Below are 15,632 nucleotides of genomic sequence, written 5' to 3'. Positions count from 1 at the left end.
GTCTACAGATTTCTTGTAGAGAGGCGCCCTGAAACTCGCACAGGAAACTGAAATACTCCTTGTGGACCTGCACTCAACCCCTTCTAGAGGAAAAACTCCTCATAACAGGTATGCTGTAGAAATGGTAGATTTTAATAATTTACTTGAGGTTTGACCAGATGTATGCCCAACATGGTTTACTGTTCCAAAATGAGCAACAAGAGCCTCAGCAGAACGAAACAGAGATACCCTATCCAAATAAATCAAAACAGCTCTCTGCACATCCAATTTATTCCACTCAAACTCCTCCTGAGACGAAAAGGTTTAAAAAAAAATCAGCGGGGATGACTTCTTCCTGCAAATTAGATGGAGATGAGATGTTCAGAGAAAAAGTTGGACCTAATCTCAACACAATACTATCTGGAAAAGTCCTAAAATAGGGATTACTTGCTGGAAAATTCTCCTATTCTCTTGGCTGTGGTAATTGCCACTAGAAAAAATTCCTTACAGGTCAGAAACTGTAAATCCACAGTCTAGTGATTCAAAAGCAAGCCCTTTCAGAACTTCGAACACTAAAGGACAATCCCATGAAGTCAAAGGATTACTCGCTTCAGGTCTAAGATTAGAAAAACCTTTGAAGAGTCTAGAAGTCAAAACCTCACATTCAGAAACATTCATCTTATTTTCCCTTAATGCCTTAACGGTTGCCTACTGTAATTTCAAGGTAGCACACTTGAGACTCAGAGCAAAACTATGTTGCAGAAATAGCAAGACTCAAGTATTTGCACAGGATAAAGGATCTAGCTGCTTGATCTAACACCATTTTCTAAACAAGGACCAATGATGATTGTAAGATTTCAAAGTCAACCTCTTCCTAGATGCCTGAATTGTCTTGGATAGCCCTTCTGGAACACCTAACCTTCCTCACCCTAACCTTTCAATTTCTAAGCTGTCAGTTGAAGTCATTGAAGGGCCCTCAAGGACAAGGATGGGAGAACAATGGGGCGAGACCAGAGGAAACCAAGATGAGCAGCTGCAAGTAGGGCTCAATGAACTGCCTCCATATTTCTCAAACTGGATGGCGCTCAACTCTAGAGCTGTCCACTTGTTCTGAACTGCAAGGTCGTCCATCTACACACCTCACCCAACCTTGCTGGCATATGTTATCATCACACAGCTTGGAGGAGTCAGATTAAACCCTTCAAAGAGACAGACTGTATCCAACCACCATTTGAGAATCTCCACAATCTGAACAGAAAGAGATATTTTCTTCTCCGTTTGCTCCATGGCTGGAGACCAAAGTTTCAGAAACTGATTGATGAATAGATTTAAATGAAATCTTGCCCATGGAACCAAGAATACCACTGCAGTCATGTCCCCTTGTATATTTAACCATTTTCTGGCTGTTGGTTGTTTCTGGCTCATGAAGTGAAGCAGATCCTTGACCATCTTCTCTTGTTTCCTGATCGGACGGATATGCATCTGAAACCTTGCTCCTATGAAGTTTAAGTCTTGGGAGAGAACAGATGAGGTTTTTCCAAATTTATCAAAAATCTATGCGTTTAAAGAATGTGCAATACCTTGTCTCTTTGCAGCATAACATGTTCTGCTGAATTTGCATTGACCAGCCAATCACCTGGATATAGATGATCCAGGATGCTCTCCTTGTGAAGAAGACCAACCAATGGAACCAGAACTTTCTTGAATACTTTGGGAGTGGACTTGAGCCTGAAAGCAATGACTGCAAATAAAAAATGCTGATCTTCTATTGCAAATCTTAAAGACTTTTGATGTTGAGGCAGCATTGGAATGTGGAGGTAAGTGTCCTGCAAATCCACAGTCAACATGAATTTTCATGGCAAGACCATCAAAATTATCTTCTGAAGTCAGTCCATCTTGAAATGGATTGTTCTCGCCCATTTGCTGGCCTTCTTGAAATCCAGAAATGGTCTGAATTCGCCTGACGTTTTTTGCACCAAGAACAGTATTGAGTAAAATCCATGTCCCTTTTCTTCTAAGGAATAGGGGACTATTGCTCTTTTCTGTAAAAGATTTTGAATACCGTCCCATAAAGCTGTTGATTTTTGTCTGTTTTTTGGCAATGGTGTAGGGATGACTACCGATTCTGGAGGCCTGGAATCTAATTCAATCACATAACCTTTGAGAATGATATTCCAAACCCACTGATCGAAGACGTCCGCTTCCCATTCCAGCATGAAAAAAGGAACACCCGCTCCAACCAGAATGTATTCTCTCTAGACATGGTCAGGATTACTGCTGCTTCTGTCTAGTTTTGAAGGATGAGTATTCTGATTTCCTACCTTTCTATCTAGGCTGAAAACGCCTTCTCCGAGATGACCTATAATCATTGTTCCTCTTGTAATCCTTGTAAGATTTAGATGGACCAGTTTTCCCTTTATAAGATAAGGCATGCTTACAGTCCCTAGACAGCTTGGTCACCATCTGTTCAAGCTAATCCCCAAACAATTTAAGGCAGGGATCTTCAATCTGTCTGGCGCAACCCCCTGGGAGGGGTGGGCATGGCGTCCTAGGCAGGGGGTCGCACATTTCTTCCTCACTTTGTCCGATCGGTAAAATGCTTCAGCTGAGCTTTCCTTCAAGGAGTCTCCTGAGCTTTGACACAAAACGGCACAAACAAAAGACCCTTTCTTGCCAGACGCCTGCTTCCTGAATGATATGCTAATGTGCATTACGAGTTGATCTACAACTGTAAAGGATGCTTAGGAGCCAGTTCTGGCTTTAACTGACCTAATCACTCAAAGCTTTGTGATGACAAACATTTATTCTTTTTGAGTGGTAGTGCAAAGAGTTAACAACTGTGCTGTGACGAATGTGCTTTTAATTGTAATGGTATCTACACAGAGCTTACTTCACCTGGAAGTGTTGAAGGAACAGCTATTTTAAAAAACAAAATGGTATTGTATATGGTCTGGTATTATTTAAATCTACATTTTGGAAGCACCATTTTCTCTTAAACCTTTTTGTAGTGGCCTTTCTTATACTGTATGTGAATGCAAGTGTAAAATAATGCCTTACATATTCACAGCGCTTTCTGTCACAGGCTGTGACCTAGTGGCATTAAAAAATACACAAGTCACTATTCTCCACTGCAGCAATCAACATTTGATTCTGTTGCGCTCTGGTTACACACAGACCTCTCCAGTGCATTAACTAATAGAGGTTTCATAATGCACTAAAGTGCATTTGAGCAACAACTTTCTTTTATTTATTTTTCATATAAGCAAACTTATTTTATATGTAGCTGCCTGATGGTGAAAGACCTTAAAAAAAACAAAAAAAAAATACAGAATGTTTTGAGGCTTCTTTATAAGAGGGTTGCACCGCTGGAGCATTTCTTTTTTTGATGCTTCGGCAGCACAAGCCTCTCAATCATATCTATGTGGCGATGCAAAGCCACCCCACGTGGCTTTGCATGGCCTCATACATGTGGAGTAAGACAAAGCAGCGCAAGCCGCTGTGTTATCTTACTCTGCTTCAAGGAGACGTTCCATGGGCGTTGTGGTTCCCTCACAACACCCATGGATTTTGACGCTGCCCCAGATTTACAAAATCACATAAACTGGAGCAGTGCCAAAACCTTACGCCTCCCCACAGCAGGCGTAATGTGGAAAAATGTTTTCATTTCTTCTTTCAATGTTTGTTGCACTCTACAGCACATAGAAAGAGGAAAATGCCTCTAAGGATTGCTTTTGTGCAGAGAAGTTCCCCTTCCTGCACTAAAACGATCCTGCCTATGTTGGGACTTGGCAGCAATTTGTGCACCAGTGCAGGGGGAAAGGACAGGAATGCACTGAATTTCATAAATATAGTCAATTCCTGTCCTTTTATAATGGCATAGGGCAGTGTACCACTGCCCTATGCCAATTCCTCATACATAATGACCTTTGTTTCTAGCTACACCCTTGACTTCGCCCCCACACCCACTGACCTTTGGTTTGTTCATCTCAGTTTAATATTATTTCCTCACTGTAAAAAGGATTTGCCATGGGAATTGGTGACATTTATGATTGTCGATGATGAGGAGTATCACGTTCTAGAACATTTCGTCAGGAGGGGGTCCTTACACCAAAAAATATTTTGAGAGGGGGTCCCAGCATCAAAAAGTTTGAAGACCTCTGAATTAATGCCTTGGAAAGGGATCTTTATTTGGCAGGGCTGAATTCTGTGCGGTGTCTGCTTTCCAGTCCAAGAGAGACATATGCCCATGAGCCAAGACCCCAGAAAGCATTGCACAGACTTAAGTGAGTCACACAAGATATCTGATAGGAACCTTACCTGCTGTCCTATACTAACCAAGAGGTCCAAACAGTCATCCTCCTCTTGCATGGCGTCCACCAACTGTATAAGTGGCATAGGTTCCTGCTCTAACAGACATAATATTAGCTTCATATGACCTCTTTAGAGCTTTCTCAATCCTTTTGTCCACCTAGTCCCTCAGCAAACAATACTCAGGATTGATGGATGTATGACCTACTAGAGTAGGCAGCATGGCATTGATCTTAGGTGGAAGTTCCTACTCTGCAATCTCCAACAAATACATCTTTTGCAAAAATCTGGGCAAATTAATATGTTCCGAGTCCTTTCGTTCATGAAGTAACAGAGATTATATTTTCTCATTAAATAGCATGCTCAGTGCAGACAGTTGTGAACACTACAGCAACAGGTCATCAACTTGAGGCTGAGAAGCTCCTGGAAAACCAAAGTTATTTCTAACATGCTCCAATACTTGGTAAACCTCTTCTCTCCTGATAAACCTGCCACCTGCTGAAGTACTAGTACCAGGGACAGAATGTGAACGAGTATTAATGCCCTTAATACTTTTTTTACATTTGCCTCTTTCTCCTTTCAATGCTACGGAAACCGTCTTTTTAATCAGGGACTGGGCAGATGCTGGAGACAAATACTTCTCCATATGACAAGTTCTCGTGCCCTGTTGGTTGAAACCACTTCTGGAGTAGTGTCTCTCTTCAGAAGAAGAGGAATCTGAAGAACAATGCCTTCTCTTTGAAGCACGCTGTCTTCCATGTTGAACTGTAGTGTAGCCATTTTTAATATAGCTTCACGCACGTTAGTTTAACATACTAGGCCGCTGTGCACTTTGCCCTAGACACATTTTATTCAGCCTCGCACTGTTGTTTTACAATAACCAGTTTTACGGTCTTGTTTTAATTTCTTTCTATCACACTGTTTAGCTTAGTTCGGCACTGTGTTCTCAAACAATGCATTCTTGATCGCACTGTGCTTCAGTCAAGGCTACAGTCTGGTACATTGCCGGTAAATGTGGTAGAAGTTTAGTCTCCAGTATTCGTAGAAAATACACATCCTTACATAGGGACATTTTCTTAGAACATCTGCGTGTTGGTTATAAAAACACTTCCTAGTCCTAGTACACGTCAGAGGGAGATTCCGACCAGGAACCTACAACTAGATGCTGACTGCCCCGTTGCAGATGCAGATGCAGATGCAGATAACAGGCCTTTGCTCAGGTTTGATGTCCTCCCGGGGGAACCTGAATGGCAGGCTTAGAGCTTCACATGCTGTGCTCAGAATATAACTTAGAGAAAACATAATCTAGTTGCACTATGATAGCCTTATTCTTGTGCTTCACTCTCATCGTTACTATTTCAATCCTACTGTGTTGTGTAGTTCTGGTTATTACAGCTCATGCTTTGCTATCTAAAATGCAGTAGTTTTATTAAACCAATCTTTAAAACTTAAACTGCCTTTGTCATTTCTATATGAGACCGTACTGGGTATGAGAGAACCGGTTTTGATCTGAGTGACCACGACTTCCCTGGGAAGTGCTAAGATGTCATGCGCTCGGCTGCCCAATTGTCTCTTCCCTTTGGGAGAGATGAGGCACTGCTAGTTAGCCGGAGCAAAACCCGGATTTAGAGTGACAAGGGTCCTTCACTGTGGGTCAGACTTGGCCCCCCCACACTGTGAACGATCTTGCCGCTCAAAATCCAGTAGTCTCATTAGGATAATGAGAGCCTACGCGACATGGCGCCCAACGTTTGGTCAGGCTCTAATTTTCGGGTCGACTGGTATATCTCGATCTCATATAATATAATGACCCCTCAGTTACGTATACGGAGATGTCCGTGGTACTGAGGATTTCCACCACCGATGTATAGGTAACCCTATTTTACAGCGGGTGGTTGTTCAAGCTTGAACCTTAAAAGGAAAAAAGACCCTGTCTTGGTGTGCCTTCTCTGAACCTTTGTGCTTTTATAATGGCAAATCCCCAGGCTGTACAAATAGCTCTCAATATGGGACAACCACTAACGACATTTATTAGCACATGGACTTACAGCACAGGGAGGTCCAGTCACATTTGTGGTGGACGCTCACGCAGCTTATAGAACAGAACTGTTCTATTCTTGGGTCACATTATCAACACAGTTGACTCTCCGAGCTTGGGTAGGGTGGATGATGATCTTGCATTAGTTCCACTAACAACGAGCAACTTAGAAACATTTGATCAAGTCACCATGACTACAAATGTGACGGATGGTGCTGTCTACAGTGTACCACCACGGGAAACACCGACTCCTCCATTGACTACAGCAACACCTTTTGCACAAACTGCATCTGGTTACTTTGCCGACAACAACGATGGTCTATCGGACTCGTTCGCCTCTTCGACTGCTGACCTGTCAGGTCCACGTAAGCTGATACATTGGCTTAAAGATACATATTTTATTTTTCCTTGGAACTATCTATGGCTTTTATGGACTGTCCTAGCATTTTTTCTTTGGATTGGGTTTGTCGTTACCTTTTTTTTGTTAATACATGGTCATTTTCTTCCCAAGAGATCAGCGGTTGAACAGGTGGAGGAGGTGTTGAAACCACATTTTTCATCACATGAGGTTCGAAGAGACTTGTCCTTTGTGAACATTTCTGCAGTGCCAATTCCAGATGGGATTGTGTGGGATAAAGTAATGTTTGATATATACGGTCCCACTGAAATAATTCAAATACCGTATGTGTTAAAGTTAGCCATGAATGATATCGTCATACCGGGCATTGTATCTGATGATTGTGATGTGAAAACAGTTGACTCAATGATGACAGAATTGCAATATTATACTGTCTATGAAAATGAGGATGTTTACCAGCTTAAAGACAATTATGGTGACATGTTTTGCTATAATTATTATGGGCACCACTTCATACATAAAGTGAGCAGTCCAAAAACGATATTGGATTATACGCAATGGGAACATTCTCCAACTCCCCCGCAGGAGAATTCAAAAACGTATTTTGAAAAATGTACGTATTTTTCTGGGCATCATCAAAAGAATGCTGAGTAATATTATTTTAAGATAACTCTGACTAGGGATAAACAAATGTTGTTGAACAACACGAAATTTATATATTCAGACTTCTTTGTTTCCCAGTTATCAATTGAAGAGTATGAATATTGGTCAAAAAATGTTGATTTGAAAAGTGTTTGGGGAACAAAAAATTGGCAAACCAAGGGTAGAGAAACATTGTTTAGAGCATGTCTCATACCCGTTCAAATGATTTTTATAAATGAAACAGCACAACAGACCAGTTGCTTAGGCTTAGCTACAATCAGAGAATTAAACATGCCCAGCATACCTGCCCCTGCAAAATCTGATAACTGGCAAAAGTACACAAATGCGACTTTTAGTGAGCTTAATCAATGGGTCCAGAATGGTACATTTAACACTTCACTGACACGTCCAGGTGGGTGGTTATTGTGGCCAATAGATACCAACCGGTGTCATCAACGTTTTGTCACCTCCTCGGGGGGTTTCCGAACGAGTAGGTCAGACCCTCGCTATATATCACCAGAACATGCTGAAATAATTACAACATATAGTGTGGGAAAATTGTGCCAGCAATGGCTAAAATCATCATCGCTAGATGAAGTTAAGACAAATCTCACTCTCCTGTCTAATAACACTGACTTACAAGATTTTTTGTCAGGCCCAAAGATACAACATAGGAAGCGTTCCCTGTATGAGGTATACAATGAAATATGGAAACTTTCCCAACAAGAGGCTGCAGCCCGGTTAAGGCAGATAGATCAGGAAAATCAGAAAAAAGCAATAGCTGTTGTGGATAATGGAATTCACACCTTGTCCGACTGGATATATACAATTAACAATATTGTTTCTTCTGCTATAGACATTATACGATCTGATATGTCTTCTTTATATCATGGACAGAGTCAGACCAGGTCCATTATGCAGTTGGGTTGGACGCTTCAGACATTGAAGGCGGGTCGCGTTCCGTGGCAGCACATCAGTGCCAGGGAAATATTTTTTTCCTCTAATTTGATGCGACAACAACAACTAATGGCTAAGAAGGAGGCGACTTATGTCATGCTAAACATTGAAAAGTTAGAAAGATTGCCTTTTACCGTGGCCGAGATTCCCTCAGCAGAGTGGTTGATACACGGGGTTATTAATTTCTACATTACAATTCACTTCTTGTTTGAAGCTTCCCTTCTCGTACAAATGCCTCAATGGCATGAAAGAGGTCTTTCTTAGCGGCAGTGAATGTGAGACTTCAGTCAGCCATTCAATGATTTGTAAGCAGCTGTCCTTGCATGGGGTGTGTAATGCCTCAGTTGTGAACTTGGCTTGCTATCTGAAGGGAGTTCCAGTCCCCTTGATTAAACGCACGTTCAAGGTGCTTTCAAAAGGCAGCTACGTCCTCCTCAGTAGTGAAGACTGTTGTGGCATGCGGGCCGGAATAGTTTACGTTGTTTCGGTCACTAAGGTTGTTACATGCTGCAGGAACGTGTTGTTTCCCCCCACCAAAATTAGGGAGGTAGCAGATATTTGGCCTCACATTGCTACTTCCAAGGTGAATGTTAAATACAAACTTTCCGAGACACTTTGGTGAACTCATGGGACATATATTTAATGCGTCCAGCATGGCTGGATTAGCAAATTTTTTCAAAGCTGTTGGTATTGGCTTCGTTCACACCTTTTCTTCCATATTCGGTTTAATACCTTCGGCTATTCATTCAATTTTTGGAAGCATTTTTGGGGGATTTCTGATAACTTTGGCTTTATTAGCCAGCATTTTCCTGTTGTTTTTCCGCAATGGCTGTCCCACCGCAACAACCACGAATGTGGGCGCTCCCATCAGCGCAGCTGTGTCGTGAACGCATGATGCAGCACTTTGGAGCAACACTCCTAGAACATTTGGAGTGTGACTGGTCTCTGTCATTCAGACCGGTTTTGGATTGTGTGCAGCCCGTGTTTCAGTGCCGTTGGTGCTCTTTTGAACATGCACTGGACGTTTGTCTCTCACAGCAACGCATAATGGGAGCCTATGCGACAGAACAATCACAGAAAAAACAAATCATATAAAAAGACCTATAGTGTTCCTAGAAATTGACCAAGAAAATCTTGGGATGCAATCACACTTCAGGCATATCCCAATCAGAGTACTTCTAGCAACCTGAAGTCCTACTTTTATTTCTCCTCCTCCCACTTTTTTAATGGCTGCCTTTCAAGATGCTCACACCCTGCAGCACCTCAAGAAGCAAGCAAAATGCAGCAGGGCTTAACAATCGAAACACAACAAATCTTATCTGTCCCATTTGTCATCATGCATTTAAGAATAAACACGCTGACAGAAGAAATGCTGCAGCAATGAAAAAGACTTGCTGAGTAAACAAGAGTGACTCATCTGACTTCGGAAAGTCAGGTCACAAAAGAAATGAAGGGTGAAAGGATAAAAGAATTTCTAGCTAGGGCGTCAAGAATTTTCAATTCTATTGTTGAAGGCAAAATGCCCAAAACTCCTTGGCAATTTATGCCAGAATGCGAGATCTCATATCCCCAAGACGACTGATATAACGGTCCAGTGAGATGTCGTCCATGCGCAACAGGATTCAGCAACTCTCCTTGCAGGGTGATAATGACCGAATCGCAAAGGCCCCCTCTAGAAGCTCTAAACAATTGATGGAGGCTCAACTCTTCTGCAGACCAGTGACCACCTGACTGGGCTGATCTGCAACACGTTCCCCAACCCTAGCGACCAGCACTGGATTCTATCATCAACTCTGGAGAGGAAGCAAAAATGGCTTTACCATTCCACGCACCCATATGATCCAGCCACCAAGTTATCTCTGCTCGAGCCTCCCTCGAGGGTGGAATCTGCTCCAAATAAGCTAGGCCCTTGTGAAGGTTTAAGATCTTCAGATGTTGAAGGGCCCGATAATGAAGGGGCCCTGGAAATACTGCCTGAATTGATGATGCCAAGAGACCAACTAGGCGAGCAAGGGTCCTCAATGCTATAGTCGGAGAGACAAGGGCTCTCTTCAACTCTTTCTTGATCAAATTCAGCTTGGGGAAGGGAAGTTTCAACTGAGCCTGCAGAGAATCCACCTGAAAGCCTAAGAACTCTATGACTTGGGATGGGATCAAGCTGGGTTTGTCTCAGAAACCCTAAATCTTGAAGAATATGGATTGCCCAAGACAGGTGCAACAGAACTATTCCTTCGCTTTACTCCATGATTAAGACATCGTCTAGATAAATAATATAGCACACACCCTTTTTCTCTTGAGGAACTCAACTACTGGTCTTAAGAGCTTGGTAAAACACCAAGGGGCTGATGAAAGTCCAAATGGGAGGGCAGTAAACTCAAACCATTGATCTTGCCAACAGAATTGTAGAAACCGTTGATGAGGGGGCATATATGCGAACCGATAAAATAGGGCCTTTGAGGTCTAGTTGCACTATCCAATCGCCTTCCTGTAAAAGGTCTTGCAACAGATGGATACCCTCCATGTTAAAGTGATGATACACCATCCATGAATTGAAAGATTTTAGATTGAGAACCAAATGAGACACCCAGCGTTTTTTATGTAGTAGGAATATCTTACTCACGAAACCCACTGGATGGGGATCTGTCCTGACAATCGCTTGTTTCTTGAGCAGCGATGCAATTTCATCGTCTATAAAACTGCTTTCTGTTTGTGAAAAATATATGGGATGAGGAGAAACCACTTGGGTGGAGTAGAACTCCAGCCTGTAACCTCGAACCATCTGCAGTATCCTCGGATCCTGAGATATATGCTCCCATGCCCTGAGATGTCAAGGTATCCTCCTCTCCTAAAATCACTTCGGAAAAGGGAATGACTCCCATCTGTTTGAGCGGCATCTGCCGCATTGAATCTGCCTCGGTTGCCTCCTCTATAGGTGCATCCACGATCCATCAGGGCCCTGGGTGGGGTAGAAACTTGATGAAGATTGGTAACCGCCTCTGGCGCGGTGATAACCTCCTGAGGTCTGATATGATCCAGGGCCTAACGCTCAACCCCAGTAGCATCCAGCCCTGGTAAAAAGGCCTCCATAGATGTCTGTGCCTTATCCAGGGCTGAAAAAGTGGCAACATATTTCCCCAAGTCTTTGGCGAATTTGTCGCTGAAAAGGCGGCCATTAGACATTGAACCTGCCTCAACAGAGGCGAGCTCTGTCAGCTTAGGGTCAATGCACATCAAGGAGGACTTTCGCCTTTCGGCAGACATAGCACAACTGCCGTAATATGCAAATGGCTCTTTGCACCCATTCTAGGACCGTGTCAGGGTTTAAAGGTGCCTGAGCGTCCTTCGATTGTACCGTCAATTCGAGGATCTTGGTAAGCGGTCCTGCGATGACAAGTAGTTTGTCTTGACATCCCTTCCAAACTCTGCCCAGGCTCTTCTTCAGGTCCTTCGCAAACGTCTTTAAGAAGGTAGCCATAATAGGGTCAAGTTCTGGGGTATCTGCCACCTTGCCCAGGAGAGAAGGTCGGGGACACTCAGAATGCAGAGTACTGCGTTTATCCTTTGCGCAATTTATCTTGGACATAATGCGCAACCTCCATGTACAGGATCCATTCCGAAGAACGAGGGTGGATTATATTCTTCAGGTCAAAGCAGAGGTTTTTTTTGTGACCGAGACTCTTCTGCCACTTGGTGAGTCTTCCATTTTTGTTTAGTCGCTGGTTTAGGGTCCTCATAATCCGAGTGTGAAGAGTGAGAGGAGGATGAATGGCAGGTTTCTGTCCGCTGAGTGGATGGCAAGGAAAAAGACCCAGAAGAATCTAGGGCAGAAAAGGACCAGTACTCATAATCCTTAGTCACCGAAGTTGCCTTTTGTGCTAGGATCTTAGCTGATGGTGCAGGACCCATAGAGACTCTCTGGGCAGTGCCCAAGTCTGATGGCTGGCCATCTCTGATCACACTCGCTGTAGGGAGTCTCCCCAACAATTCCTGCTGCCCACATCACATTAGAGGCTGTGTAAATGGCTTAAGACCCTTTATAAGAGCCTGTTTCACTGAGTCCTAGAAATGGTTGCCCAAGGCCTCAACTAGTCTCGCCTCCATTTGGTGTTCAAATGGCACTTCAGGATTGTCTTGATAGTAATTATCCTCTTTGGCATAATACAACATTGCTAGGTCAGCCAGAGGAATGAAGGAGTTCAAGGGGAGGGAAACCCAGCAGGTCAAGATCCTTAAATTAATATATGCATGGCACTCAGAGACAAAGTCTCAGTCAGATCTGAAAGTGAGGGTGAACGGAGCACCTGCTAATCCCCTAGTCTAAAGCCTCAATGTTTTTGCACCCCGTCGGACGTTCTGAGGGGATGCCGATGAGTAGGGGACTCATCACGCTCTCTCCATGCCAATCGCAGCCGACCCAATACCAAAATAGTGGCAGAATCTGTCTGTGCATGGGCGATGCTAGAAATAGAGGGCGGACTACACTCCATTCCTCCTGAGCGTCTCAGCCTTGGGCGCAATGAATTTACTTGCCCAGAGTCCAGCAAGCCCCACCGGACGTTTGATCATTAAGGCGCAAAAGCGCCGAAAGCAAAATGGAGTGAAGTCTGGGCCCGGACAGCCAATGACTGGCTCCGCACCCCACCAGCTGATAGAGGTGGAGAACCTCTATGGGTTCGTCGGTAAACACCGCTCTCACTCCATGTCAGTCAAAAAGCACAAATAATGCAAAATATATATAAAAATGTCATGGAAAGTGTATTTAGCTCAGGTTGCGAGCTGCAAACAAGAAGGACAGTTTGTACAGGGAAATATATACAGTTGGCCGGACATGGGATTGGTCAATGTATGGACTACTATGTTTCTGGGAAGTGTAGTTTGATGCTTAAGAGTTTTGATTGACTGCTGTGAATTTCAGTAAAGAAAGAGAAAGCATAATCCGAAGCCTCCTGTCCTGTCATAGAATTAGCAGAATAGAGCTGCTTTTACCCAAAGCAAGGAACATGCAAATAAATTGTTAAATACACAAAACTTTGGGAGCAAGCTTTGTTTACTGTGCCACCCAGCCCGCAAATTCAGTAATTATCTTCTGGCTGCAGGAAGCATGAGTCATCCACAGAGCACTGTCAGGGAAGCCATAAATAGCTGCTAACATACATAAGGAAAGTGCCACAAACAGATGCTTACAGGGTAACATTTTCCGATCATGGCATGTGTAGCTGTCGATACATATGCTGTGCCTTGACTGTAAAGCAGTTCTCCTAAAGTGGTGGCTTAGCCAGAAGGTATTGCAGAAGACTGGAAAAGAGTGAGTAGCCCAGCCTGGCCAATTGGAGCTTGCTGCCTGGCCAGAGCGTTCACACAGTAATGTTTAGTGAATGTATATGGGGAGTACCAGGTAGCTGTGTTGCAGATGTCAACTAATGGTATGTTACCCAAGAAAACCTGTTGTAAGGATTGTAGGCTTTTAACCACGCCCACCTGATGCCCATCTCTTTCACTCGTTCAAAGGCTTGCTTTCAGAAATCCTTTGTTATCATTGGTGAATGCATTACATTTGTCCCTCTCTGGGGAGGCTGTTACACCACCTTGCAGACTGCCCCTGTTACATAGATAGTTACACAATTGCCGATATGTTTGACTGTGAGCAAACTCTTTTTTCGTTTTGTGTCTCTCCTTTGCACTCATGGCGGCCATGGCGCTTTGAATCAGCTCACTTTTGTCAACAGTTTTACTTTTAATTTTCAACTTATGTGGCAAGAAAAGTCCAGTTGGGTATTTACAACGCTAATAGCTTTAACTGGAGCAAATGTAAGACCGATTGCATTGTAAATGCTTGTTTGTGAGTGGAATGGGGCCCAGGAGGGACAGGAAGGGTTCTCTTAGATTTTGCATAACATATCTGTATGCATTTGATTAACCAACGTGCTACGTCAGCTTTTGAAAGAGCTTGTCCATTGTGAGGCTTGTTATAGGACACAAATAGCTGTTGTGTCATACAAAATGGTTTTGGTGTATCAATGTAGTACAGGAGTGCACTTTTAACATCAAGATTATGTAGTGTGTTCTGCTTCAGATTCAGGTTTGGGAAAGAATACTGGAAGTTCAATTGTCTGGTTAAGGTGGAAACAGGAGACCACCTCTGGAAGAAATTTTGAATTGGTTCTAAGGACTACCCTACCTTGGTGTACTTAGAAAAAGAGCTCTTCCAAGGTAAGAGAACCTATCTCAATGACTCATCATAAGAAGTTATGGCTATAAGGAAGGCCATCTTCCAAGACAGGAATTGAAGTGGCCAAGAATGAAGGCGTTACATGGAAGGCCGATCCTGAATAATGAAGTGTTCTCTGTTCTGTAGATAGCTATAGTGGTCAAACTGTAACCTGATTGAGGTGTAGGCTAAGCCTGATTGTTGCAAGTGTAACACGTAACAAACAATATACTGTACTTGTGCTGTGAGAGGATTAATGTATTTTGGGAGGCCGTAGTGTACAAAATGTTTCCATCTGGCTGCGTAATAAGCCCTGGTAGTGGGTCTGTGTGCTTCTTTATTCAAGTCATACACTTTCCTGGTATGTTAAAGTAATCATATTCTAAGATTTCAGGTGCCAGATTGCAAGGTTGAGTTCCTGAGGGTTGGGATGTGTGAGAGTACCTTGGTTCTGTGTGAGAAGGTCTGGCCTATTGTCAAGCTTCTCGTAAGAGACTAGAGAGAGTTCTAGTAGTGTGGAATACAATGGCTGGCATGCCCAGGCTGGAGCTACCAAAATGAGCACGAGGGATGTCTGAGTCTCCTGATCACAAACGGTAGGAGTGGGAGAGGTAGGAAAGTGTAAGCAAACGTTCTTGACCAACTGATCCATAGCGCATTGCCCAGAAACTGCAGGTGTGGTAGCAACACTTAGGCATTTTGCGTTTTTGGCAGTTGCGAACAGATCTATTTGTGGAAACCCTCAACAGTGAAAATACATGTGTAAATGTCAGGGTTGGAGTTCCCACTCCTGGACTTGTGATGCTCTCTTCTCTGCTAGATAATTGTCCAGTCCAGGAGTGTGCTGTATGAGGAGATTGACTCTGTAATGAGTTGTTCACTTCCAGATACTTTGGGTTAGTCTAGACAACTGCAGTGAATGCACCACTCTTGTTTCTGTAAATAAAACATGGCAGCAATGTTATATGTGAGTATCAGGACTGTGACTGTTTGTATTGAATGAGCTTGTGGAAAGCCCTTAGTGCAAATTGGATAGCTAGGGGTCGATTGATATGAAGCATTTACTGAGTAGGGGTCCATTGCCCCTGAACAGTGAGATGATTGAGTTGTGCTCCCCAACCCATAAGAGATTGTCTGTAGTG

General features: G+C 43.3%; 1 protein-coding gene across 1 annotated transcript in view; it reads right to left on the bottom strand.

Moving 5' to 3' along the window:
- The window catches only part of ACADL (acyl-CoA dehydrogenase long chain), a 365,613-nt gene that overhangs the window by 328,645 nt on the left and 21,336 nt on the right, over positions 1-15,632 (bottom strand). The gene's annotated exons all lie outside the window — the stretch shown is intronic.

The sequence above is a fragment of the Pleurodeles waltl genome, chromosome 3_1, assembly GCF_031143425.1.
Source record: "Pleurodeles waltl isolate 20211129_DDA chromosome 3_1, aPleWal1.hap1.20221129, whole genome shotgun sequence".
Lineage (NCBI taxonomy): Eukaryota > Metazoa > Chordata > Amphibia > Caudata > Salamandridae > Pleurodeles > Pleurodeles waltl.
The sequence above is the reverse complement of the archived record's forward strand: the minus strand, read 5'-3'. Positions and strand labels throughout refer to the sequence as shown.